The 26,815-nt window shown below is 44.8% G+C and overlaps 1 pseudogene; it reads left to right on the top strand.

Annotated features, from left to right (window-relative positions):
* Nucleotides 1–1,356: 1,356 nt before the first annotated feature.
* LOC123396189 lies at nt 1,357–18,372 on the top strand (annotated as a pseudogene).
* Nucleotides 18,373–26,815: the final 8,443 nt, after the last annotated feature.

Below are 26,815 nucleotides of genomic sequence, written 5' to 3'. Positions count from 1 at the left end.
CAAATACACGCTTATTTGTTTTGTATTCCGTGTAACACATGGCCTTTCTTGCTTTTACAAAATATCAAAGCACTAGGTCTAAACTTTGTATGCCCCGTTGCAACGCACGGGTCTTGTGCTAGTATAGTTAAAAATATTCCAAATACGACCACAGAACTTGTCCTGGGGTTTATTGTCACGGTCCTTTTAGTCCACGTAGTTAAAAATATTTTAAATATGACCACAAAAATTATCTTGGTTTCACATACGGTTCATTATATGATTTTATGTATGTACACGCTGATTTGGTGGTTGACTGAACTGTCCACGCATCATTGACTTTCAAGTCATTCCCAGCCGGTCGGATCCCCTCCAATACATGTGGAAACTCGAGGGGTGGGGGATTGCAAAATCGCCGAGATTACACCCAACCTGCCACCTGGTCGAACCGCACCGCAACGCAACGCCTGGTCGGGATCCAACCCCGCTCGCCTCCCCACCTATGACGGAGGGAGTTCATCCTCGAATGGATCTTGGCGCTGTCGTCCGCGTTCTTCGAGCTCCTATGCGTCCACGGCGGCCGACTCATCATTTGTTGGAGATGCTCTTATGACCTCATCATATTGTGTTAAACTTAGGCTCCCTGCAAAAAGGAGAGTCCCAACCGTTGACTGCCTTCTAGAATCATCATTCCTACTAAAAAAATAGAGACGGTAGATTCGTAAGTTGCAAGGAAGCACTCTCTGCTAGAACAAGGTGCAAATACGTTTCAGGAGGAAGCGCTGGTCAGGTACAACGACGGCAAATGTGAAGGTGTTGCTAGTGGGTCATGACCACCATCTCTCCGTGTCAAGTCGTCGTCCATAATTTGCATCTCATCTTCGAAGTAAACCATCGAATATGCAAAGGAACATTCACTACCTTTCGATGGCCACCACAAATCTACAGCGAGGCCGACACGGCAGGCCGGAGCGATCGTCACAAAGACCAACATCAACGGTGAAGCACACCGCCGCCCATTACCTCCTTGTCTGAGAGAGCCCTACCCAGGGGCTGACATGGCCGAAACTGGAGGACGAAAGGCATATCATCATCGTCGACGCGCCGCCAACCACCGGGCGGGGCCTGACACGTGAGGCATCCGCCACTGGGTTGTTCATGCGCATCTAGTGGGTTGACGGTTAACACGCTCGCATCTAATGGGTTGATGGTTAACACGCTCGCTCCCGGACGGCGACCGGCGACGGCGTACGCACGTAAGAAGGCTCCGCTAGCAGCACTCTGCGCGTGTGCTCAGATCGAATGCTCTTCGCACTTTACTGCCGCCCCAAGCCACATCAAGATCCAGCTTCTTCCTCGCCCAAACCAAGGTCCAGCTCCAGCTCTGCTCTAGCTCCAGCAATGCCGCCTAGCTCGTAGCCGACGCGCCCGTCTCAACTCGCAATGGCGTCCGCGGCGGCGCTGCTGCTGGCGGCCGCCGTAGTCGCCTTGCTGGTATGCCTGGCACTCGCGGACCCGCCGGCGAGCGAGCAGTCGGCGCTGCTGGCGTTCCTCGCGGCCACCCCGCACGAACGTAAGCTCGGGTGGAGCGCCGCCACGCCGGCCTGCGCCTGGGTCGGGGTCACCTGCGACGCCGCCAACTCCACCGTCATCAAGCTGCGCCTACCCGGCGTCGGGCTCGTCGGCCCCATCCCGCCGTCCACCATCGGCCGCCTCACCAACCTCCAGGTGCTGTCCCTCCGCGCCAACCGCGTGTCCGGCGCCATCCCCGACGACATCCTCCGGCTCTCCGCCCTCCGCTCCGTCTTCCTGCAGGACAACGCCATCTCCGGCGCCATCCCGCCGGGGGTCTCCGGGCTCGCGGCGCTGGAGCGGCTCGTGCACTCACACAACAACCTGTCGGGCCCCATCCCCTTCGCGCTCGCCGGCCTCGCCGCGCTCCGCGCGCTCAGGCTCGACGGCAACCGGCTGTCCGGCAAGATCCCCAGCATCGCCAACCCGGGGCTCAAGGTGTTCAACGTCTCCGACAACCGGCTCAACGGGTCCATCCCGCGGGCGCTCTCGCGGTTCCCCGCCGACGCCTTCGCCGGGAACCTCCAGCTGTGCGGCACGCCCCTGCCCCCCTGCAGCCCCTTCTTCCCGTCCCCGTCGCCGGCGCCACCGCCAGGGATGGGCCCGAGCGACGGCAAGCCACCGAAGAAGAAGAAGAAGGTATCCACCGCCGCGATCGTCGGCATCATCGTGGCCGCCGTGGTCGTCGCGCTGCTGCTGCTTCTGGCCATCCTGTTCTGCTGCAAGAGGTCCCAGCGAGGCGCGCGCGCAGACGGCGCAAAAGGCACGGCGGCCGCGGCGACAGGCACAACAAGACCGCCGGCGTCGTCCGGCGACGGTACAGGCACGGCGTCCTCGCCAAAGGACGACGCCGGAACCTCCGGGTCGGTGGCCGCGGCGGCGGCGGGAGGCGGGACGCGGGAGGCGAGCCGGCTGGTGTTCGCGCGTCGGCGGAGATGCTGGGGAAGGGGAGCGCGGGGACGTCGTACAAGGCGGTGCTGGAGGAAGGGACGACGGTGGTGGTGGAGGTGTCGGTGTCCCGGCGCTAGTTCGAGGCGCACATGGAGACGGTGGTCGGCGGCGTGGAGCACCCCAACCTTCTCCCCGTCCGCGCATACTGCTTCTCCAAGGACGAGAAGCTGCTCGTCTACGACTACCTCCCCGCCGGCAGCCTCTCCGCCATGCTCCACGGTCAGCCGTCTCCTTCCTCCTCCTCTTTTTTCCGAAACCAAAACCGCATTGCGTTGCCATTGCATTGCACCGCCGCCGGAATTCACTCGGACGATTCGACGTCGAACAGATGCCTGCATGCGCAGTACTGTACGTCCAAAACGAATGCGTACGGACGCGATGCCAGCGCCGTCAGGTGTTTTTGTTTTTGTTTTTGTTTTGGGGTCCAACGTGCTGGCGCGATTTGCGTGCGTATGGTACGTACGTACGTACGTACATACATACATACAGCTAGCAAAAATGGTACAATCAGCTAGCAAAATTGTACTCCCTCCGTCCCAAAATAAGTGTCTTGAGCTTAGTACAATTTTGTACTATAGCTAGCACAAAGTTGAGACAGTTATTTTGGGACGGAGGGAGTACGCTACGTGCCTATGGTACAATCAGCTAGCAAAAATGCCCTTCTCTCTCTCTTTTGGTGATGATGAAATGTACGTACGTACATACATACATACTCCCTCTGATTTTTTAGTCTGCATATAGATTTTGTTTGAAGTCAAAGTATCTCTACTTTGATCAAATTTATAGAAAACATTATAAACATTCACCATGCCAAATCAATATTGTTAGATTCTTTACGAAATGTAGTTTCATAATGTATACATTTGGTATTGTAAATATTGATATTTTTTAATATAAATTATATCGATTTTTGCAAAGTTTGACTTGACCGAAATCTAATACGCGGAGTAAAAAGGACCCGAGGGAGTACATACATGCATGCACTTTTTTTTTCGGAATTTGGTTACCTACTACATACTCACTCCATTCACAAATGTAAAGCGTTTTTATATTTCTTTACGGCGGAAGTACTTGCCGACAATTTAGTACGACTTTTTATACTAAATCAACCTGAATGATGTTATAACATTCAAAATATTCAAAGAATTCGTAGGCTTTTTTCAAAAAACAGAATTCAAAAAAACAGCGTGGATCGAGTGGGGGCGGAAGTCGGAGAGCGCGGCAGCGTCGTAGTCCAGCTTAAGGAGGACGGTTCGACGACTTGACGTTGCCGTGCGCGAGCTTGTGGGGCGAGTGCAGGCGCGCGAGCCCGCGGTAGGCCGACCGGGCATTCATGCCGGTCACGCCGCTCCATAGCTGGTGCGAGTCAACACAACACTCAAACCGGACGAGCGCTTCGATGCCAATGTGGTGACCAAGAAGCCATCTCCGCGTCCGTTCGCCATCCTGCGCCTACTAACCCATCAACACCGCATGCCCTGTTGGGGAACGTCGCATGGGAAACAAAAATTTTCCTACGCGCACGAAGACCTATCATGGTGATGTCCATCTACGAGAGGGGATGAGTGATCTACGTACCCTTGTAGATCGCACAGCAGAAGCGTTAGAGAACGCGGTTGATGTAGTGGAACGTCCTCACGTCCCTCGATCCGCCCCGCGAACAATCCCGCGATCAGTCCCACGATCTAGTACCGAACGGACGGCACCTCCGCGTTCAGCACACGTACAGCTCGACGATGATCTCGGCCTTCTTGATCCAGCAAGAGAGACGGAGAGGTAGAAGAGTTCTCCGGCAGCGTGACGGCGCTCCGGAGGTTGGTGATGATCTTGTCTCAGCAGGGCTCCGCCCGAGCTCCGCAGAAACACGATCTAGAGGAAAAACTATGGAGGTATGTGGTCGGGCAGCCGTGAGAAAGTCGTCTCAAATCTGCCCTAAAAGCCCCATATATATAGGAGGAGGGAGGGGGACCTTGCCTTGGGGTCCAAGGGATCCCCAAGGGGTCGGCCGAGCCAGGGGGGAGGACTCTCCCCCCCCCCCAAACCGAGTCCTACTTGGTTTGGTGGGAGGGAGTCCTTCCCCTTTCCCACTTCTTCCTTTTTTTTTCTTTCCTTTGATTTTTTCTCTCTTGGCGCATAGGGGATTGGTGGGCTGTCCCACCAGCCCACTAAGGGCTGGTGTGACCCCCCCAAATGCCTATGGGCTTCCCCGGAGTGGGTTGCCCCCCTCCGGTGAACTCCCGGAACCCATTCGTCATTCCCGGTACATTCCCGGTAACTCCAAAAACCTTCCGGTAATCAAATGAGGTCATCCTATATATCAATCTTCGTTTCCGGACCATTCCGGAAACCCTCGTGACGTCCGTGATCTCATCCGGGACTCCGAACAACATTCGGTAACCAACCATATAACTCAAATACGCATAAAACAACGTCGAACCTTAAGTGTGCAGACCCTGCGGGTTCGAGAACTATGTAGACATGACCGGAGAGACTCCTCGGTCAATATCCAACAGCGGGACCTGGATGCCCATATTGGATCCTACATATTCTACGAAGATCTTATCGTTTGAACCTCAGTGCCAAGGATTCGTATAATCCCGTATGTCATTCCCTTTGTCCTTCGGTATGTTACTTGCCCGAGATTCGATCGGCAGTATCCGTATACCTATTTCAACCTCGTTTACCGGCAAGTCTCTTTACTCGTTCCGTAATACAAGATCCCGCAACTTACACTAAGTTACATTGCTTGCAAGGCTTATGTGTGATGTTGTATTACCGAGTGGGCCCCGAGATACCTCTCCGTCACACGGAGTGACAAATCCCAGTCTTGATCCATACTAACTCAACTAACACCTTCGGAGATACCTGTAGAGCATCTTTATAGTCACCCAGTTACGTTGCGACGTTTGATACACACAAAGCATTCCTCCGGTGTCAGTGAGTTATATGATCTCATGGTCATAAGAATAAATACTTGACACGCAGAAAACAGTAGCAACAAAATGACACGATCAACATGCTATGTCTATCAGTTTGGGTCTAGTCCATCACGTGATTCTCCCAATGACGTGATCCAGTTATCAAGCAACAACACCTTGTTCATAATCAGAAGACACTGACTATCATTGATCAACTGGCTAGCCAACTAGAGGCATGCTAGGGACGGTGTTTTGTCTATGTATCCACACATGTAAATGAGTCTTCATTCAATACAATTATAGCATGGATAATAAACTATTATCTTGATACAGGAATTATAATAATAACTATACATTTATTATTGCCTCTAGGGCATAATTCCAACAGTCTCCCACTTGCACTAGAGTCAATAATCTAGCCCTCACATCACCATGTGAATTACATTGTAATAAATCTAACACCCATACAGTTCTGGTGTCGATCATGTTTTGGCCGTGGAAGAGGTTTAGTCAGCGGGTCTGCTACATTCAGATCCGTGTGCACCTTGCATATATTTACGTCCTCCTCCTCGACGTAGTCGCGGATGAGGTTGAAGCGTCGTTTGATGTGTCTGGTCTTCTTGTGAAACCTTGGTTCCTTTGCCAGGGCAATGGCACCAGTGTTGTCACACAACAAGGTTATTGGATCCAGTGCACTTGGCACCACTCCAAGATCCGTCATGAACTGCTTCATCCAGACACCCTCCTTAGCTGCCTCCGAGGTAGCCATGTACTCCGCTTCACATGTAGAATCTGCTACGACGCTTTGCTTGGAACTGCACCAGCTTACTGCACCCCCATTAAGAATAAATACGTATCCGGTTTGTGACTTAGAGTCGTCCGGATCTGTGTCAAAGCTTGCATCAACGTAACCCTTTACGGCGAGCTCTTCGTCACCTCCATACACGAGAAACATCTCCTTAGTCCTTTTCAGGTACTTTAGGATATTCTTGACCGCTGTCCAGTGATCCACTCCTGGATTACTCTGGAACCTGCCTGCCATACTTATGGCCAGGCTAACATCCGGTCTAGTGCACATCATCGCATACATGATAGAACCTATGGCTGAAGCATAGGGGACGGAGCGCATATGCTCTCTATCTTCATCAGTTGCTGGGCACTGAGTCTTATTCAATCTCGTACCTTGTAACACTGGCAAGAACCCTTTCTTGGACTGTTCCATTTTGAACCTCTTCAAAACTTTATCAAGGTATGTGCTTTGTGAAAGTCCTATCAGGCGTTTTGATCTATCCCTATAGATCTTAATGCCTAGAATGTAAGCAGCTTCTCCTAGGTCCTTCATAGAGAAACTTTTATTCAAGTAACCTTTTATGCTCTCCAAAAGCTCTACGTTGTTTCCAATCAGTAATATGTCATCCACATATAATATTAGAAACGCCACAGAGCTCCCACTCACTTTCTTGTAAATACAAGATTCTCCAACCACTTGTATAAACCCAAATGCTTTGATCACCTCATCAAAGCGTTTGTTCCAACTCCGAGATGCTTGCACCAGTCCATAAATGGATCGCTGGAGCTTGCACACCTTGTCAGCATTTTTAGGATCGACAAAACCTTCGGGTTGCATCATATACAACTCTTCCTTAAGGAAACCGTTAAGGAACGCCGTTTTGACATCCATCTGCCAGATTTCATAATCGAAAAATGCAGCTACTGCTAACATGATTCTGACGGACTTAAGCATCGCTACGGGAGAGAAAGTCTCATCGTAGTCAATTCCTGGAACTTGTGAAAAACCCTTTGCCACAAGTCGAGCTTTATAAACGGTCACATTACCGTCAGCGTCCGTCTTCTTCTTAAAGATCCATTTGTTCTGAATAGCCTTGCGGCCCTCAGGCAGTATCTCCAAAGTCCACACTTTGTTCTCATACATGGATCCTATCTCGGATTTCATGGCTTCTAGCCATTTGTTGGAATCTGGGCCCACCATTGCTTCTTCATAATTTGCAGGTTCATTGTTGTCTAACAACATGATTGATAAGACGGGATTACCGTACCACTCTGGAGCAGCGCGTGATCTCGTCGACCTGCGTGGTTCAACAGAAACTTGAACTGGAGTTTCATGATCATCATCATTAACTTCCTCCTCAACCGGCGTTGCAACGACAGAGGTTTCCCCTTGCCCTGCGCCACCATGCAGAGGGATGAGAGGTTCGACAACCTCGTCAAGTTCTATCTTCCTCCCACTCAATTCTCTCGAGAGGAACTCCTTCTCGAGAAAAGTTCCGTTCTTAGCAACAAACACTTTGCCCTCGGATTTGAGATAGAAGGTGTACCCAACTGTCTCTTTTGGGTAACCTATGAAGACACACCTTTCCGCTTTGGGTTCCAGCTTTTCAGGCTGAAGCTTTTTGACATAAGCATCACATCCCCAAACTTTAAGAAACGACAACTTTGGCCTCTTGCCATACCACAGTTCATATGGTGTAGTCTCAACGGATTTTGATGGTGCCCTATTTAAAGTGAATGCAGCTGTTTCTAATGCATAACCCCAAAACGATAACGGCAAATCAGTAAGAGACATCATAGATCGCACCATCTCTAACAAAGTACGATTACGACGTTCGGACACACCATTACGCTTTGGTGTTCCAGGCGGTGTCAACTGTGAAACAATTCCACATTGTCTTAAGTGAGCACCAAACTCGAAACTCAGATATTCACCCCCACGATCAGACCGTAGGAATTTGACCTTCTTGTTACGATGATTTTCCACTTCACTCTGAAATTGCTTGAACTTTTCAAATGTTTCAGACTTGTGCTTCATCAAGTAGACATAACCATATCTACTTAAATCGTCAGTGAAGGTGAGGAAATAACGATATCCGCCGCGTGCCTCCACGCTCATTGGGCCACACACATCGGTATGTATGATTTCCAACAAGTCACTTGCACGCTCCATTGTTCCGGAGAACGGAGTCTTAGTCATCTTGCCCATGAGGCATGGTTCGCACGTGTCAAGTGAATCAAAGTCAAGTGACTCCAAAAGTCCATCAGCATGGAGTTTCTTCATGCGCTTTACACCAATATGACCTAAACGGCAGTGCCATAAAAATATGGCGCTATCATTGTTAACTCTAACTCTTTTGGTCTCAATGTTATGTATATGCATATCGCTATCAAGATTCAATATGAACAATCCTCTCACATTCGGTGCATGACCATAAAAGATGTTACTCATAGAAATAGAACAACCATTATTCTCAGACTTAAAAGAGTAACCGTCTCGCAATAAACAAGATCCAGATATAATGTTCATGCTCAACGCAGGCACTAAATAACAATGATTTAAGTTCATTACTAATCCCGATGGTAGCTGAAGTGACACTGTGCCGATGGCGATTGCATCAACCTTGGAACCGTTTCCTACGCGCATCATCACTTCGTCTTTCGCCAGCCTTCGTCTATTCCGCAGTTCCTGCTTCGAGTTGCAAATGTGAGCAACAGAACCGGTATCAAATACCCAGGCACTACTACGAGAGCCGGTTAAGTACACATCAATAACATGTATATCAAATATACCTGATTTTTCTTTACCCGCCTTCTTATCTGCCAGATACTTGGGGCAATTGCGCTTCCAGTGACCCATACCCTTGCAATAGAAGCACTCTGTTTCACGCTTAGGTCCAGCCTTGGGTTTCTTCGGCGGATTGGCAACAGGCTTGCCGCTCTTCTTCGAATTGCCCTTCTTTCCTTTGCCGTTTCTCTTGAAACTAGTGGTCTTGCTCACCATCAACACTTGATGCTCTTTACGGAGTTCAGACTCTGCGACTTTCAGCATCGCAAACAACTCGCCGGGAGACTTGTTCATCCCTTGCATGTTGTAGTTCAACACAAAGCCTTTATAGCTTGGCGGCAGTGATTGAAGGATTCTGTCAGTGATAGCTTCTTGCGGGAGTTCAATCCCCAGTTCAGCTAGACGGTTTGAGTACCCAGACATTTTGAGCACATGTTCACTGACAGATGAGTTTTCCTCCATCTTGCAAGCATAGAATTTATCGGAGGTCTCATACCTCTCGATCCGGGCGTTCTTTTGAAAGATAAACTTCAACTCCTGGAACATCTCAAATGCTCCATGACGCTCAAAGCGACGTTGAAGTCCCGGTTCCAAGCCATACAAGACTGCACATTGAACTATTGAGTAGTCCTCCTTACGTGCTAACCAAGCGTTCTTAACATCCTGATCAGCCGTAGCGGGTGGTTCATCTCCTAGCGCAGCATTAAGGACATAATCCTTCTTTCCAGCTTGTAAGATTAGCTTAAGATTACGAGCCCAGTCTACAAAGTTGCTTCCATCATCTTTCAACTTAGCTTTCTCTAGGAACGTATTAAAATTCAGGATGACACTTGCTTGAGCCATGATCTACAACACAAATACATACAAAGTGGACTTAGACTATGTTCAAGATAATTAGAGTTCAACTTAATCAAATTATATGCTAAACTCCCACTCAAAAAGTACATCTCTCTAGTCATTTGAGTGGTTCATGATCCACTTACACTATCCCAAGTCCGGTCATCACGTGAGTCGAGAGTAGTTTCAGTGGTAAGCATCCCTATGCTAATCATATCAACTATATGATTCATGATCGACCTTTCGGTCTCATGTGTTCCGAGGCCATGTCTGCACATGCTAGGCTCGTCAAGCTTAACCCGAGTGTTCCGCGTGCGCAACTATTTTGCACCCATTGTATGTGAACGTTGAGTCTATCACACCCGATCATCACGTGGTGTCTCGAAACGACGAACTGTAGCAACGGTGCACAGTCAGGGAGAACACAATTTCGTCTTGAAATTTTAGTGAGAGATCACCTCATAATGCTACCGTCGTTCTAAGAAAAATAAGGTGCATAACAGGATTAACATCACATGCAATTCATAAGTGACATGATATGGCCATCATCTCGTGCTTCTTGATCTCCATCGCCAAAGCACCGGCACGATCTTCTTGTCACCGGCGCCACACCATGATCATCCATCAACGTGTTGCCATCGGGGTTGTCGTGCTACTTATGCTATTACTACTAAAGCTACATCCTAGCAAAATAGTAAACGCATCTGCAAGCACATATGTTAGTATAAAGACAACCCTATGGCTCCTGCCGGTTGCCGTACCATCGACGTGCAAGTCGATATTTCTATTACAACATGATCATCTCATACATCCAATATATCAACTCACATCGTTGGCCATACCACATCACAATCATACCCTGCAAAAACAAGTTAGACGTCCTCTAATTTTGTTGTTGCATGTTTTACGTGGTGACCAAGGGTATCTAGTAGGATCGCATCTTACTTACGCAAACACCACAACGGAGATATATGAGTTGCTATTTAACCTCATCCAAGGACCTCCTCGGTCAAATCCGATTCAACTAAAGTTGGAGAAACCGTCACTTGCCAGTCATCTTTGAGCAAAGGGGGTTACTCGTGACGATGAAACCAGTCTCTCGTAAGCGTACGAGTAATGTTGGTCCAAGCCGCTTCAATCCAACAATACCGCGGAATGAAGAAAAGACTAAGGAGGGCAGCAAAACGCACATCACCGCCCACAAAACCTTTTGTGTTCTACTCGAGAAGACATCTACGCATGAACCTAGCTCATGATGCCACTGTTGGGGAACGTCGCAAGGGAAACAAAAATTTTCCTACGCGCACGAAGACCTATCATGGTGATGTCCATCTACGAGAGGGGATGAGTGATCTACGTACCCTTGTAGATCGTACAGCAGAAGCGTTAGTGAACGCGGTTGATGTAGTGGAACGTCCTCACGTCCCTCGATCCGCCCCGCGAACAATCCCGCGATCAGTCCCACGATCTAGTACCGAACGGACGGCACCTCCGCGTTCAGCACACGTACAGCTCGACGATGATCTCGGCCTTCTTGATCCAGCAAGAGAGACGGAGAGGTAGAAGAGTTCTCCGGCAGCGTGACGGCGCTCCGGAGGTTGGTGATGATCTTGTCTCAGCAGGGCTCCGCCCGAGCTCCGCAGAAACACGATCTAGAGGAAAAACTATGGAGGTATGTGGTCGGGCAGCCGTGAGAAAGTCGTCTCAAATCTGCCCTAAAAGCCCCATATATATAGGAGGAGGGAGGGGGACCTTGCCTTGGGGTCCAAGGGATCCCCAAGGGGTCGGCCGAGCCAGGGGGGAGGACTCTCCCCCCCCCCCCAAACCGAGTCCTACTTGGTTTGGTGGGAGGGAGTCCTTCCCCTTTCCCACTTCTTCCTTTTTTTTTTCTTTCCTTTGATTTTTTTCTCTCTTGGCGCATAGGGGATTGGTGGGCTGTCCCACCAGCCCACTAAGGGCTGGTGTGACCCCCCCAAATGCCTATGGGCTTCCCCGGAGTGGGTTGCCCCCCTCCGGTGAACTCCCGGAACCCATTCGTCATTCCCGGTACATTCCCGGTAACTCCGAAAACCTTCCGGTAATCAAATGAGGTCATCCTATATATCAATCTTCGTTTCCGGACCATTCCGAAAACCCTCGTGACGTCCGTGATCTCATCCGGGACTCCGAACAACATTCGGTAACCAACCATATAACTCAAATACGCATAAAACAACGTCGAACCTTAAGTGTGCAGACCCTGCGGGTTCGAGAACTATGTAGACATGACCCGAGAGACTCCTCGGTCAATATCCAACAGCGGGACCTGGATGCCCATATTGGATCCTACATATTCTACGAAGATCTTATCGTTTGAACCTCAGTGCCAAGGATTCGTATAATCCCGTATGTCATTCCCTTTGTCCTTCGGTATGTTACTTGCCCGAGATTCGATCGGCAGTATCCGTATACCTATTTCAACCTCGTTTACCGGCAAGTCTCTTTACTCGTTCCGTAATACAAGATCCCGCAACTTACACTAAGTTACATTGCTTGCAAGGCTTATGTGTGATGTTGTATTACCGAGTGGGCCCCGAGATACCTCTCCGTCACACGGAGTGACAAATCCCAGTCTTGATCCATACTAACTCAACTAACACCTTCGGAGATACCTGTAGAGCATCTTTATAGTCACCCAGTTACGTTGCGACGTTTGATACACACAAAGCATTCCTCCGGTGTCAGTGAGTTATATGATCTCATGGTCATAGGAATAAATACTTGACACGCAGAAAACAGTAGCAACAAAATGACACGATCAACATGCTATGTCTATCAGTTTGGGTCTAGTCCATCACGTGATTCTCCCAATGACGTGATCCAGTTATCAAGCAACAACACCTTGTTCATAATCAGAAGACACTGACTATCATTGATCAACTGGCTAGCCAACTAGAGGCATGCTAGGGACGGTGTTTTGTCTATGTATCCACACATGTAAATGAGTCTTCATTCAATACAATTATAGCATGGATAATAAACTATTATCTTGATACAGGAATTATAATAATAACTATACATTTATTATTGCCTCCAGGGCATAATTCCAACATGCCCGCCCTCTCCTCTTTCGCAAACCCACCAAACCAGACATATTACCCGCGTTCCTCGTCATGTAAGTTTAATTTTTTGGGTTCAAACCAAATTGAAAATCCATTCTCATCCATCAAACCATAATTTAGTTGGTGTTTTCTCCTCCATCTGATGTAGGCGGACGGCTCAGATCGACTAAAAAAGAGGACCGATCCATGAGAGGTTCAAACGGACCAAGCGCAAGGCACGTTGCGGCTCTACCTTGGTTCTGAAATAATTCCCGTGTTCGGGAAAGCTTTGGCGCTTTCAAGAATGAATGAATACTGGCTCAAGCGAAAATTAAAATCTATCCATCCGCACCAAAATGTCATATATTCACGCAAACGCAAAGCCATCAGACGCGTCCGCGGGGGCACATCACACGAACGGACGCGTCCTCCTATCGAAAACCCCATGAAACAGCAGGGATTTCCGGAACGTCACGTCGCACTTCACAAAACCTCTTAAAATGAAATAATTGCCGGATATTCATGCCGGTTACGTCGTTCCATAACAGACGTGAGCCCACACAAGGGCAGCAGGGCCTCCACCCGACGGAGGGCATGCCTGCCGGCTCCATTCCAACACCCTCCGGCGGGGTGGCCGTGCGGGGTGGCCGACGCTCCGAACCATTCTTGTACTTTGCATGACAATGTATGTATGAGCCATGATGTGTTGGCAATTTATTGTCAATTGTGTATACTTTGCTACTATAGCCAGTGTTTGATGTGGTATATTAAGATCCTTATAAGTCCATTGAACTAACCAACATGATAGTAATGTTGAGTTGAAGTACTAACCACTTTGCTCTGCCTTCTATCAGAGGATTGTGGCTTAAACCAAGGTCATTCTATTTTGGAGGAAAAGGGGCCTCCTTGAGTTGATAGAGACAACTCAAGGCCATCAAGCCGTGGTTGCTCTTCCTTGGTTCAGGCAAGTCTTTGATCTCTCTCTCTGTCTTTCTCTGTCTCTCTGTGTCTGAAATGAAATGGTCATTGAGCCGTGGGCGATTGTGGTTCCGACCATCAAGCCGATGATGTAGTGTGTTTAGATCTGTGGTGGCGTTCTTCTGTGAATTATTATGACTGATCATATTTGTTGTTGATGCAATTAGTCTCTTATAATTCTGTGCTGGGACCTTTTTTGCATTGTATGCTCCAGGATTTGGGAATAGTCCATGTTAGCAGGATTGTTACTTATTATGGGAGGGATTTTCACTTGTTCATGGCTATTCTATAATGCTTACCTATTAATTAGTGCAGTGCTGTTGTGTACATATAGATAGAACAAGTGATATCCTTGTGCACGTTAGCAAAATTTCTTGCACAACAACTAGCCGAGGCCCAAAAAAAAGATGAAGAACTAGAGTTGATGCTACTAGTCTCTTGTTGTTGTTGAACCATATTTTACTTTGCTTCCAACCTCTACAGTATGGATTTTGTTTGAAGAATTTTCTCATGTCTCATGGTTATGTTAAGAACTTTGTATAAGCGTTATGTAGTTTGAATTCTAGTCGAGACCTGATCCGTTAATAGTTGCACTATATTTGATTCTTTTTTTAAAAGGCTGTATATCCACTCATGGTAATCAACAATTTTTGTCAAGAACAATACAATATTAATACATGGTTTTCATGTGTCTATTGCAGGACAGACCAAATGCATGGCTATGAGATCGTTAATTTGTCTGTGCATTTATATCACATCTCTTGCACTTGAGCAGGATCATATCCTCAAGCTTCATGGTAATGATTTCGTTGTGCGATTGAGGTTCTTTGTCTTCATAGAACAATGGCTTTAACTTGGAGTAGCTAGGTTGACGAAGATGACTTCATTGATGAAGATAACTTGGACTAGCAAACATGTAGATGCAACTGTAAACCTCTCGCCCTCTCTAGAAACTGCCTACAGTAGAGCGCATGGCGAGTTCTAGGTGTTCCTCTTTTCTCGTTGGCAAGACCAATGGTATCCTGCGCTTCCGATGGACATTATGCCTGCCGGAGGGGCGGGAGATCCTGGATCTGGTGCCTGGCGGTGTATATAGTCCTAGATTTACTAGGTTTTGTGTTTTTTTGCATTGGTGTCACGGCGAAGGATGCCTTGGTGTGTTGAATAAAGTGGCCCGGACTCCTTTGCCTACCTGTTGTCGTTCTTGGCGCTGGCGAGAAGCTGGGGTCCTTTTGGTCTCGCTTGTCTGCTTTCTCTTCTTCATGTCATACTTTTAATGCCATTGCAATTTCTAGTATCCTAGGTTGTGCTTCTCCTGATGGTGATGATTCTGGTATACTAGTTACTGGATTTAGCCCTCAAGTTTAGACCTGTGAGTTTTTCTGCTACATTGTTTTGTTTACATATATGTGCCAGTGTAGTATTGTTGTAGGATATGCTGCTATGGGGAGTAGGGATCATTTTGTGGTTTGGTTCATCCTAGCTTGTTTCATTTCTAGATAACATGATTACTAGCATCCACTTATGATTTGTATGATCTGTGTGTGTAGACGGACAGTTGATTGGCTAGTGCTCCCGTCCTGTTCTTTTTGATGTGCTAAACTTATTTATTTGTTTGATTTGGAGTAGCAATAACCCGACTCCATGGACGACGACCAGGACCCTATGCCCAAGCTGACGATGAGGATATCATCTGGTCTGACCTGAACGGCGACCATGACGACGCCCTGCACAAGGTCGATCCCTAGCGTACCACCATGACCTTTTTTTACTATTATTTTGATGTGGTTTAAAATTCTCCTTTTCTAATCATTCATTCTTCGCGTGACAACTCTTCTAAGTAGAATGGTTGTGTGATCTCTCTGTAATTCCCGATGAGATTCTGTATGAGGCTAGTTGAATTTTGGCTCTTTTTTTGTATCATATTTGCTCTCACATGATGTATGTGTGGTTGATGGTCACGTAATAGCTAAGGTTTTTGTTTTGCTATTGAATGGGGGTACTTCAGTTTGCACGCTATCTAGCTCACTATTACTGTCACCCGAACATGCTATTGGCTGGACATTTGGTTAGCGCTCCTGTGTTGGTGGACTTCCTTGTAGCTGTAGCTTTCCTGTAGTGGTCCTTGTAGCTGTAGCTTTTTTGTAGTGCTGAGAACAAGAATTTTTTAAAGATATCATTTTTGCATTCAAAACTATCATTAATTGGAACCTGGTGATTTCTTTTTGATGTATGCAAATGATGTGACCCATGAATAGGAAGCAACCATATTAGTACCTGTCTTTTTCGGAAATTGGTGTATTTATCGAAAATACATTTCTGAGCCCAGGCTCATCTGCACCCCTGCTGAGCAAAAAATCAAAACAAATACTAAAACAATTCAAAAAATTCCAAAAAAATTGGGTGATAGATAATTTAATGCATGAGGTTCGCTCCAAATTTTGTAAAATTTGAACATCTAAGCACCTCTCGGCATTAATGACAAATCCGGGGTCTCTAAAAAACTTTAATGTACATGCACTGTTTTGACCTGATTTGTCTTTTTTGCCGAGAGCTGCTCCGATGTTCAAATGATATATAAATTGGAGCGGACTGCATGCACGGAATTATCTATCACCCAATTTTGTTTTGGATTGTTTTGATTTTTTTTAGTATTTATTTTGATTTGATTACTGAACGGGTGCACATCAGACTGGGCTATTTTTTTGGTGTTATAAAGTTCATTTGTGAAAGCTGGACTATTTTTCTGTTGGGACATGCAAGTATTATGCTTGTAGAACATGCTGGTTACTTAATAGTTGCTATACTTTATCGTGCTCCTACACTTTTCCTCCATGCAGCCACTTGACCCTGTGTTGTTGGCAAAGAAAAACTTTTTGCTGCAGTAATCGATGATCAACCCTACCAAGTTGTGTGCATAAGCAATCCATGGATGGAGTGCAGAGTTGATCCATCCATCCGCCCATCCCTAAGAGGAATAAGCCAGAAGAATCAAAGAAGATGGTGATACTCATGGGTTCATCAGAGGAAAAGAAGGACCTCTTCTCTTCATCAACACGAAGAGCAACCACAGACGCATCACTCATGCACAGGTACCCCCTGATACATCCCCACCAAATCTTAATATATTTGTATTGTTACCCTAGGACTGGGAAGGATTGTGTGAATTTTGGCTCAATTTCCGCATCCCATGCTGTCTGATCAGTTGCTCCTTGGTGTCTTTCTTCAAAAAGGTTGGATATTGTCAAATGGTAACACATTTTTAGTTATTCTACTACACTCATCACACTTGTACTCCCTCCGCTTCTAAATATAAAACCTTTTAGAGATTGCACTATGAACTACATACGAATCATATTTTAGAATGTTGATTCACTCATTTTGCTCTGTATCTAGTCTATAGTGAAATCTCTAAAAGGTCTTATATTTAGGAACGTAGGGAGTAGATAGTATTAGATACTATACTCCACACACATGGCCATTGCATAATCTGGATTGTTGCCTTGATGTTTTTCTTTAACAAGGCAAAGAGCATATTGTTGTTACATTTCAATATGTTCCTCCTTATTCTATATTACTGAAGGCCTTTATAGATGAGATAATCTTGGCATGGAAGGTGCTCCATTAATCCATTCATCATCTTCTTTTCTAGTTCCTTGTTGATGCGCTTTTGTTTGGTTTTTTGTCGGGATGGGAACCGGACACCTGGTTCCTGTTCAAGACGTATGGAGAATTTGTGGTTTGGCATTTTGGTTGTGCAATGGGCATTGTGAACTTGTAGAAATGAAGTGATCTCAGATTGCAAATCCATCAAGCATCGTACTAACCTTTGTCAATGTTTCTACTGTAGCAATAGAGCGTCAGCAGCTTTTTGAAGCCCTCCCTACCAACTGTCTAACAAGACATATATGAAAGCCCCTGGTCGGTATCGTAGCAGTTTTGCGGTTTCTTTTGTGTAGCTTAGTGTTCTTTTGGCAATAATGATCCTCTACTCTTTGCAAACCTTCCTCCTCTAGTCTTGGTGTTGCGTTTGGTTAATTTGTTAGCCTATGCTTGTAGGCGTAGACTGTTTTTCTGTTCTATGAAATGCTAGCTTAGATTGAGTTATTATTATTTTGTTAATTTGATGTTGGTGTAGACTTTGTTTCCATATAGGCATGTAAACCACAGCCGTAACCCAGATTGAGGCTTCTTTTATATTTGATGTCCTCCTTAGCTTACAGCTTGGCCCATTGTTTGTTGTAGGTGGCATGGAGCTTGGCCCATTGTTTGTTGTAGGTGCCCATTGTTTGTTAAAGTGAAGACTTGCATTGGAAGCGCTAGAGAAAATGGAAACTTGTGACTTGTTTATTGATATGCCTGGCTGGTGACAATATCTCTAGTTGGTTTGTGTCTTGTGCTTTGTTTCTTGGCAGGTGGTGGTGCGGAACTGTTGGAGGCTGGGATTGAAGTCAATGAGCTTGTCGGTGTTGCCATGTGACTTTGGTGGAGAGGAATTCGAGACCTGTGGTGCTTTTTCCCTGTTTGGTTTGAAGTGTTGTACAACTAGCTAGTGTTGGAATGAAAACAGCAAGTTGAAAACATTTTTGCTTGCTAATTGATATTTTTTCGAAAAGGAGGCATCGCCCCGGCCTTTGCATCGAGTGATGCATGCAGCCATATTATTAATAAAAATGAGGTAGTCTGAGTGAATTACAAAGTAGTCCAAGAAACCAAAGAAAGAAGAAAACAAGAAAAAGAGTTACACGGCGATCAACGCCAATACCGACGATATCCATCAGCAAACAAGTACTATGGTCCAATCCTATTAGCATGCCGCCATCCATATCGGTTGAAGATAACCTGAGCTACCATCTCCCATCGGACACACCCAGTAACCAAGGGCTCCCTGGTTTCCACAGGAGTGAGTAAGGACCACATGCGGATCAAGACGGTAGCCCTGAAGATAATCTGCAAAAAGTTAATATAATTCATTCTGTTAAAAACTAGATCATTTCTGCAGTTCCATATAGCCCACAGAATAGCACAAGTTCCAACTCGAATTAGTTTGGCGTAAAGTACATTAGCCCCATCCAGCCACGTCCCAAATAACATGTGAATGCTAGTAGGCGGGGTAATATTGAAAGTAATTTGGATTGAACGCCATAATAATTTAGCCATATATTTTTGCTTTCTTGGCCGAGTCATAAGGAATGAGATTGTTGTAGAGGTGGTGTAGGTAAACGGTTGGCTTGCTAGCATATAGTAGGTACTATCCTTTTGCTTGGCTGAGCCGTGAGCCATCCATGGGTTATTCTTGGCTGGCTGATGACTGTGGTGCAAATGGTGTAAATGATCCAGAATCTCATTCGTCGTGTTGATATGGGTTTACACTTCACATATAGCGAGCACATACTGTTTTATCATATCCTGAGCTATTATGGGGAGTAAGTTGTTTGTGCCTTGTGTAGCTTGCTGTGAAATCAAAGTTTTTTTTTGCACAAAGGTTGAGAAATTGAAGTTGTTGTGGTGAAGTTGTTGTCTTTGTTTATTTATGTCTCAAATGAATTGTTGAGACAGGAACGAGAGTGATATGCTAAAGAACTGAATTTCTTTTCTTTTTTGGGGGAGACATATTCATGCATGGGGTTCGATAATGAATGATTTATGTTATATGTGTTTGTTTCCTTGTTTATCATTACCCATTCTATGTAGTGAAGGAGATGTATGTATGTTCTAAGGTTCTAGGTATGCAATTGTGAATGCAGAGGGATCATGATAAAATTATTCACTTTGGGATGTATTGTTGCCAGTAGCAGCCCAAAATTATGCGCTAAAGAAAGTAGTACAAACAAGTGGCTTGCTAGCTCGGTAGCAAGTCAACACACACAGCCATACTTGTCGATCGTCCTGTCTGATGCCGATCGATGCCATTATATTTTTGCGACCATTTCGTCCTCCTCCTGCTTTGCCAAGAAACACAAACGAGAGCCATGACAATGTCAAACCAAACCATTCGGTAGTGAGACAGAACACACACAATCATATTCGTCAGTCGGTCGTCTTGTCATACCGATTGATGCCATTATATTGTTGCGCCGAGTCTGTGCTCCTCTTACACGAACGTGTGTGTTCCAGAAAGATGAGGAAAATAGTTGGGCCAAAGTAGTACACGTAGTGTGTACATAGATACCCGTCTATGAAAAAAAAGAAACAGAAAAAGATGGGTAGATACTACTCTTAGAAAGAGATGCAAAGGTTTCTACTTCCGCTTTACCTGTTCCGATTCCAGTTAAAGGATAGGTGGATGCTAGGGAATCCATGTGCACCTCTGACTTGATCCATATCCTGCTAGTTACGTGAGAGAGAAAATAAAACAATAAAGTATATGTGGATGCTATGGAATCAATACGTAGCGATTTACTCCTTTCCTCGAAACCAAGCGCCCTCTCCTCCTCCCGTGCCGCATGCCATCCATCGTCTTATTGCATGCCTCACGCGGATTGACCTCCCATCCGACGGCTCCCCGCGTTCCTTCTTCCTCTATAAATATGGATCCAATCCCTCCTTGCCGCACCCCCCTTCTCTCCATCTGCTCCTCTCCTCGCTTTATCTATGACGCATGCATACATGGAGTTCCAAATCCGAGCCACGCCGTTCCTTCCGGTGATGTGTTGTCCACAAGAGAGCACACCTACCGGCCCTATTGATCTCGTGGTCTTTTCAATCTTGTCCTGAAAACGTCCCTCTCGTCCTATTCGGTGACCTCCGTTCCATCCAATCCCTCCCCCTCTTTCCTTCTTTTGAAACTGATTTGGATAGAACTGTTCTCTAAACTTATTTGAAGGATTTATTTTGGGCAATGGATATGTCGGGCATGGCTGCATGGTGAGTAGCCGCATCACTGTGCGCATTGCAGAGGAGGTCTTGCATCTTCGCGCTTTGAACAGCGGACGATGGAGGGCGGCCAGAGGAGGAGCAACAACTTCGGTACAATTTTTCTCAGTTTGCCTTGTGACTTTTACCGATTTGTAGGCTTGGCAAGAGATTGATTAGGTGCTAGTGTCCGGTGTGCATTTGCTTCCTAGTTTACATACAATTGGAGACTCTTTTTCATTTCCTGCTTTTTGTAAAGTTTGATGTTATGTCTTGCCTCCGATATATAAGTACAATACTGTACTGCAATTGTGTTTCACTGAAGAGCTGTATGAGGATGCAGATTCAGTTAGATTCTTCCATTAGGAAAAAAATACTACTCGTACTAAACTACGGTTGTTGTTGCTGTTTGACTTTACACTACATTTAGTGTCTGCTGCTATTTTTTGGCTGAAAAATCTTCTCAGTCGACAGTAAATTAGAGACTCCGATAAGAAAGGGTTCTCACTTGATGTTAGATTTGCGTGCTAGCTTATAAATAAACTGTTATTATCCAACTGTCCAATTCATTATTTCAGAATAGGATATGATGTTTCATGATAACAGATGTGGCAAGGTATAGATATTTGGGTTTGCCCACATTTGGATTTGTCAAAAGAAATTTTGCTTGCTGCTAGAAAAAGAACTTTATTAATTTAGTTATTTATAGGAACTTGGATTGTGTTTGTGGGGGTGTTTCATTTCTGTCAGCCAGCAAAATTGTTAATGTGCATACTGGTAAAACTTCAATTAACTGAATCGTGGGAACATCATGCATGCTGCGCTCTGACGGCTAAATAAGCAAGCCATGTTGATGCTACAAGAAAGTTGTCATACTAAGCTTGTAATGTGCATACTCCTAATGGCTCAATCAACTGAATCGAGTGACCCTCCTGCTCCACTCTGCACTTATATAATTCAGCAAGCCATCCTAATGATCTAAACAAGCTATTATACTAATTTGTTAAATATGAACTAGTATAACTCAGGCGACGAACTTATTTCGGTCGATCCGTGGCATGGTAGTAAATCAAGGCAAGATGACAAGCGAATGGCCTTTAGTTTCACAGTCTTGTGCTGGTTAGACTATCGACATTTATGTCTTTCTTTCTTGTGCAAAACAGAACACTCAACATTCACCAAAGATTGTTGTAATGGCACATGTGCAACACGGAACCTTCAAGATCCACCAAATAAAGATTGAGATATATGTGTAGGAGGAAACGCTAGTAGTTTAGGTCTGTTCTCTCTCTCCCTCTCTACAGTTATTAGTCGTCAAGTAATATGAATAAAGTAGTTGTTGTGGCATGCATTGTTTCCCTCCCGCTTCGATGTGAAATGAACAAAATACAAGAAGACATTTTATTCTTCCCGACCCGTTATGCTGCCGAAATTTCTAACGAAAATTTTAAGACTTTGTCAAAATTTTGGCCTTATTTGTAAGGAAATGAAAACTTTAGGGTGCCGGTTCCAAAATGTTTGGCCTTGTTTGTAAGAAAAAAGGTTATGCAAATAATGCAGAAAGAAATGTTTGGCCTTGTGAGCGTGTCTCTCGAAATGAAAAACAACGCGTTTTTGTGCGAGAAACACGGTTTTGCTTCCGTGAGAGACACTTTTGCATTTGTTAGAGGCACCGCCACGCCTCTCGGACAGAATCATATCCATTTTTTGGCTTTGTTTTGAGTTTTAAATTTAGTTTTGTCCAAAAGGTAAGAAAGTCCGGTGAAAAACCAAAAAAGCCAAAGAAACAAGCTAAAAACGCGTGCGAAAAAATAATCCAAAGGAAGCGACCTGAATTTTTAATGAAAATACTATTATTATTATTATTATTATTATTGTATAGATTTGAACTAAATACAGGATGTTTATTTTCGGACGAGCGATCAGAGTACAATGTTTTATTTGTAGTTTCTTCTCCCGGGTACAATACGCGAATCGAATCGAAGAACAGGTGCAATGAGTATGGATTTTGTTTGAAGAATTTTCTCATGTCTCATGGTTATGTTAAGAACTTTGTATAAGCGTTATGTAGTTTGAATTCTAGTCGAGACCTGATCCGCTAATAGTTGCACTATATTTGATTCTTTTTTTAAAAGACTGTATATCCACTCATGGTAATCAACAATTTTTGTCAAGAACAATACAATATTAATACATGGTTTTCATGTGTCTATTGCAGGACAGACCAAATGCATGGCTATGAGATCGTTAATTTGTTTGTGCATTTATATCACATCTCTTGCACTTGAGCAGGATCATATCCTCAAGCTTCATGGTAATGATTTCGTTGTGCGATTGAGGTTCTTTGTCTTCATAGAACAATGGCTTTAACTTGGAGTAGCTAGGTTGACGAAGATGACTTCATTGATGAAGATAACTTGGACTAGCAAACATGTAGATGCAACTGTAAACCTCTCGCCCTCTCTAGAAACTGCCTACAGTAGAGCGCATGGCGAGTTCTAGGTGTTCCTCTTTTCTCGTTGGCAAGACCAATGGTATCCTGCGCTTCCGATGGACATTATGCCTGCCGGAGGGGCGGGAGATCCTGGATCTGGTGCCTGGCGGTGTATATAGTCCTAGATTTACTAGGTTTTGTGTTTTTTTGCATTGGTGTCACGGCGAAGGATGCCTTGGTGTGTTGAATAAAGTGGCCCGGACTCCTTTGCCTACCTGTTGTCGTTCTTGGCGCTGGCGAGAAGCTGGGGTCCTTTTGGTCTCGCTTGTCTGCTTTCTCTTCTTCGTGTCATACTTTTAATGCCATTGCAATTTCTAGTATCCTAGGTTGTGCTTCTCCTGATGGTGATGATTCTGGTATACTAGTTACTGGATTTAGCCCTCAAGTTTAGACCTGTGAGTTTTTCTGCTACATTGTTTTGTTTACATATATGTGCCAGTGTAGTATTGTTGTAGGATATGCTGCTATGGGGAGTAGGGATCATTTTGTGGTTTGGTTCATCCTAGCTTGTTTCATTTCTAGATAACATGATTACTAGCATCCACTTATGATTTGTATGATCTGTGTGTGTAAACGGACAGTTGATTGGCTAGTGCTCCCGTCCTGTTCTTTTTGATGTGCTAAACTTATTTATTTGTTTGATTTGGAGTAGCAGTAACCCGACTCCATGGACGACGACCAGGACCCTATGCCCAAGCTGACGATGAGGATATCATTTGGTCTGACCTGAACGGCGACCATGAAGACGCCCTGCACAAGGTCGATCCCTAGCGTACCACCATGACCTTTTTTTACTATTATTTTGATGTGGTTCAAAATTCTCCTTTTCTAATCGTTCATTCTTCGCGTGACAACTCTTCTAAGTAGGATGGTTGTGTGATCTCTCTGTAATTCCCGATGAGATTCTGTATGAGGCTAGTTGAATTTTGGCTCTTTTTTGTATCATATTTGCTCTCACATGATGTATGTGTGGTTGACGGTCACGTAATAGCTAAGGTTTTTGTTTTGCTATTGAATGGGAGTACTTCGGTTTGCACGCTATCTAGCTCACTATTACTGTCACCCGAACATGCTATTGGCTGGACATTTGGTTAGCGCTCCTGTGCTGGTGGACTTCCTTGTAGCTGTAGCTTTCCTGTAGTGGTCCTTGTAGCTGTAGCTTTTTTGTAGTGCTGAGAACAAGAATTTTTTAAAGATATCATTTTTGCATTCAAAACTATAATTAATGTTCTTTTTGATGTATGCAAATGATGTGACCCATGAATAGGAAGCAACCATATCAGTACCTGTCTTTTTCGGAAATTGGTGTATTTATCGAAAATACATTTCTGAGCCCAGGCTCATCTGCACCCCTGCTGAGCAAAAAATCAAAACAAATACTAAAACAATTCAAAAAATTCCAAAAAAATTAGGTGATAGATAATTTAATGCATGAGGTTCGCTCCAAATTTTGTAAAATTTGAACATCTAAGCACCTCTCGGCATTAATGACAAATCCGGGGTCTCTAAAAAACTTTAATGTACATGCACTGTTTTGACCTGATTTGTCTTTTTTGCCGAGAGCTGCTCCGATGTTCAAATGATATATAAATTGGAGCGGACTGCATGCACGGAATTATCTATCACCCAATTTTGTTTTGGATTGTTTTGATTTTTTTAGTATTTATTTTGATTTGTTTACTGAACGGGTGCACATCAGACTGGGCTATTTTTTTTGGTGTTATAAAGTTCATTTGTGAAAGCTGGACTATTTTTCTGTTGGGACATGCAAGTATTATGCTTGTAGAACATGCTGGTTACTTAATAGTTGGTATACTTTATCGTGCTCTTACACTTTTCCTCCATGCAGCCACTTGACCCTGTGTTGTTGGCAAAGAAAAACTTTTTGCTGCAGTAATCGATGATCAACCCTACCAAGTTGTGTGCATAAGCAATCCATGGACGGACTCCAGAGTTGATCCATCCATCCGCCCATCCCTAAGAGGAATAAGCGAGAAGAATCAAAGAAGATGGTGATCCTCATGGGTTCATCAGAGGAAAAGAAGGATCTCTTCTCTTCATCAACACGAAGAGCAACCACAGACGCATCACTCATGCACAGGTACCCCCTGATACATCCCCACCAAATCTTAATATATTTGTATTGTTATCCTAGGACTCGGAAGGACTGTGTGAATTTTGGCTCAATTTCCACATCCCATGTTGCCTGATCAGTTGCTCCTTGGTGTCTTTCTTCAAAAAGGCTGGATATTGTCAAATGGTAACACATTTTTAGTTATTCTACTACACTGATCACACTTGTACTCCCTCCGCTTCTAAATATAAAACCTTTTAGAGATTCCACTATGAACTACATATGAATCATATTTTAGAATGTTGATTCACTCATTTTGCTCTGTATCTAGTCTATAGTGAAATCTCTAAAAGGTCTTATATTTAGGAACGTAGGGAGTAGATAGTATTAGATACTATACTCCACACACATGGCCATTGCATAATCTGGATTGTTGCCTTGATGTTTTTCTTTAACAAGGCAAAGAGCATATTGTTGTTACATTTCAATATGTTCCTCCTTATTCTATATTACTGAAGGCCTTTATAGATGCGATAATCTTGGCATGGAAGGTGCTCCATTAATCCATTCATCATCTTCTTTTCTAGTTCCTTGTTGATGCGCTTTTGTTTGGTTTTTTGTCGGGATGGGAACCGGACACCTGGTTCCTGTTCAAGACGTATGGAGAATTTGTGGTTTGGCATTTTGGTTGTGCAATGGGCATTGTGAACTTGTAGAAATGAAGTGATCTCAGATTGCAAATCCATCAAGCATCGTACTAACCTTTGTCAATGTTTCTACTGTAGCAATAGAGCGTCAGCAGCTTTTTGAAGCCCTCCCTACCAACTGTCTAACAAGACATATATGAAAGCCCCTGGTCGGTATCGTAGCAGTTTTGCGGTTTCTTTTGTGTAGCTTAGTTTTCTTTTGGCAATAATGATCCTCTACTCTTTGCAAACCTTCCTCCTCTAGTCTTGGTGTTGCGTTTGGTTAATTTGTTAGCCTATGCTTGTAGGCGTAGACTGTTTTTCTGTTCTATGAAATGCTAGCTTAGATTGAGTTATTATTATTTTGTTAATTTGATGTTGGTGTAGACTTTGTTTCCATATAGGCATGTAAACCACAGCCGTAACCCAGATTGAGGTTTCTTTTATATTTGATGTCCTCCTTAGCTTACAGCTTGGCCCATTGTTTGTTGTAGGTGGCATGGAGCTTGGCCCATTGTTTGTTGTAGGTGCCCATTGTTTGTTAAAGTGAAGACTTGCATTGGAAGCGCTAGAGAAAATGGAAACTTGTGACTTGTTTATTGATATGCCTGGCTGGTGACAATATCTCTAGTTGGTTTGTGTCTTGTGCTTTGTTTCTTGGCAGGTGGTTGTGCGGAACTGTTGGAGGCTGGGATTGAAGTCAATGAGCTTGTCGGTGTTGCCATGTGACTTTGGTGGAGAGGAATTCGAGACCTGTGGTGCTTTTTCCCTGTTTGGTTTGAAGTGTTGTACAGCTAGCTAGTGTTGGAATGAA

Source organism: Hordeum vulgare, chromosome 5H (genome assembly GCF_904849725.1).
Source record: "Hordeum vulgare subsp. vulgare chromosome 5H, MorexV3_pseudomolecules_assembly, whole genome shotgun sequence".
NCBI classification, from domain to species: domain Eukaryota; kingdom Viridiplantae; phylum Streptophyta; class Magnoliopsida; order Poales; family Poaceae; genus Hordeum; species Hordeum vulgare.
The sequence above is the reverse complement of the archived record's forward strand: the minus strand, read 5'-3'. Positions and strand labels throughout refer to the sequence as shown.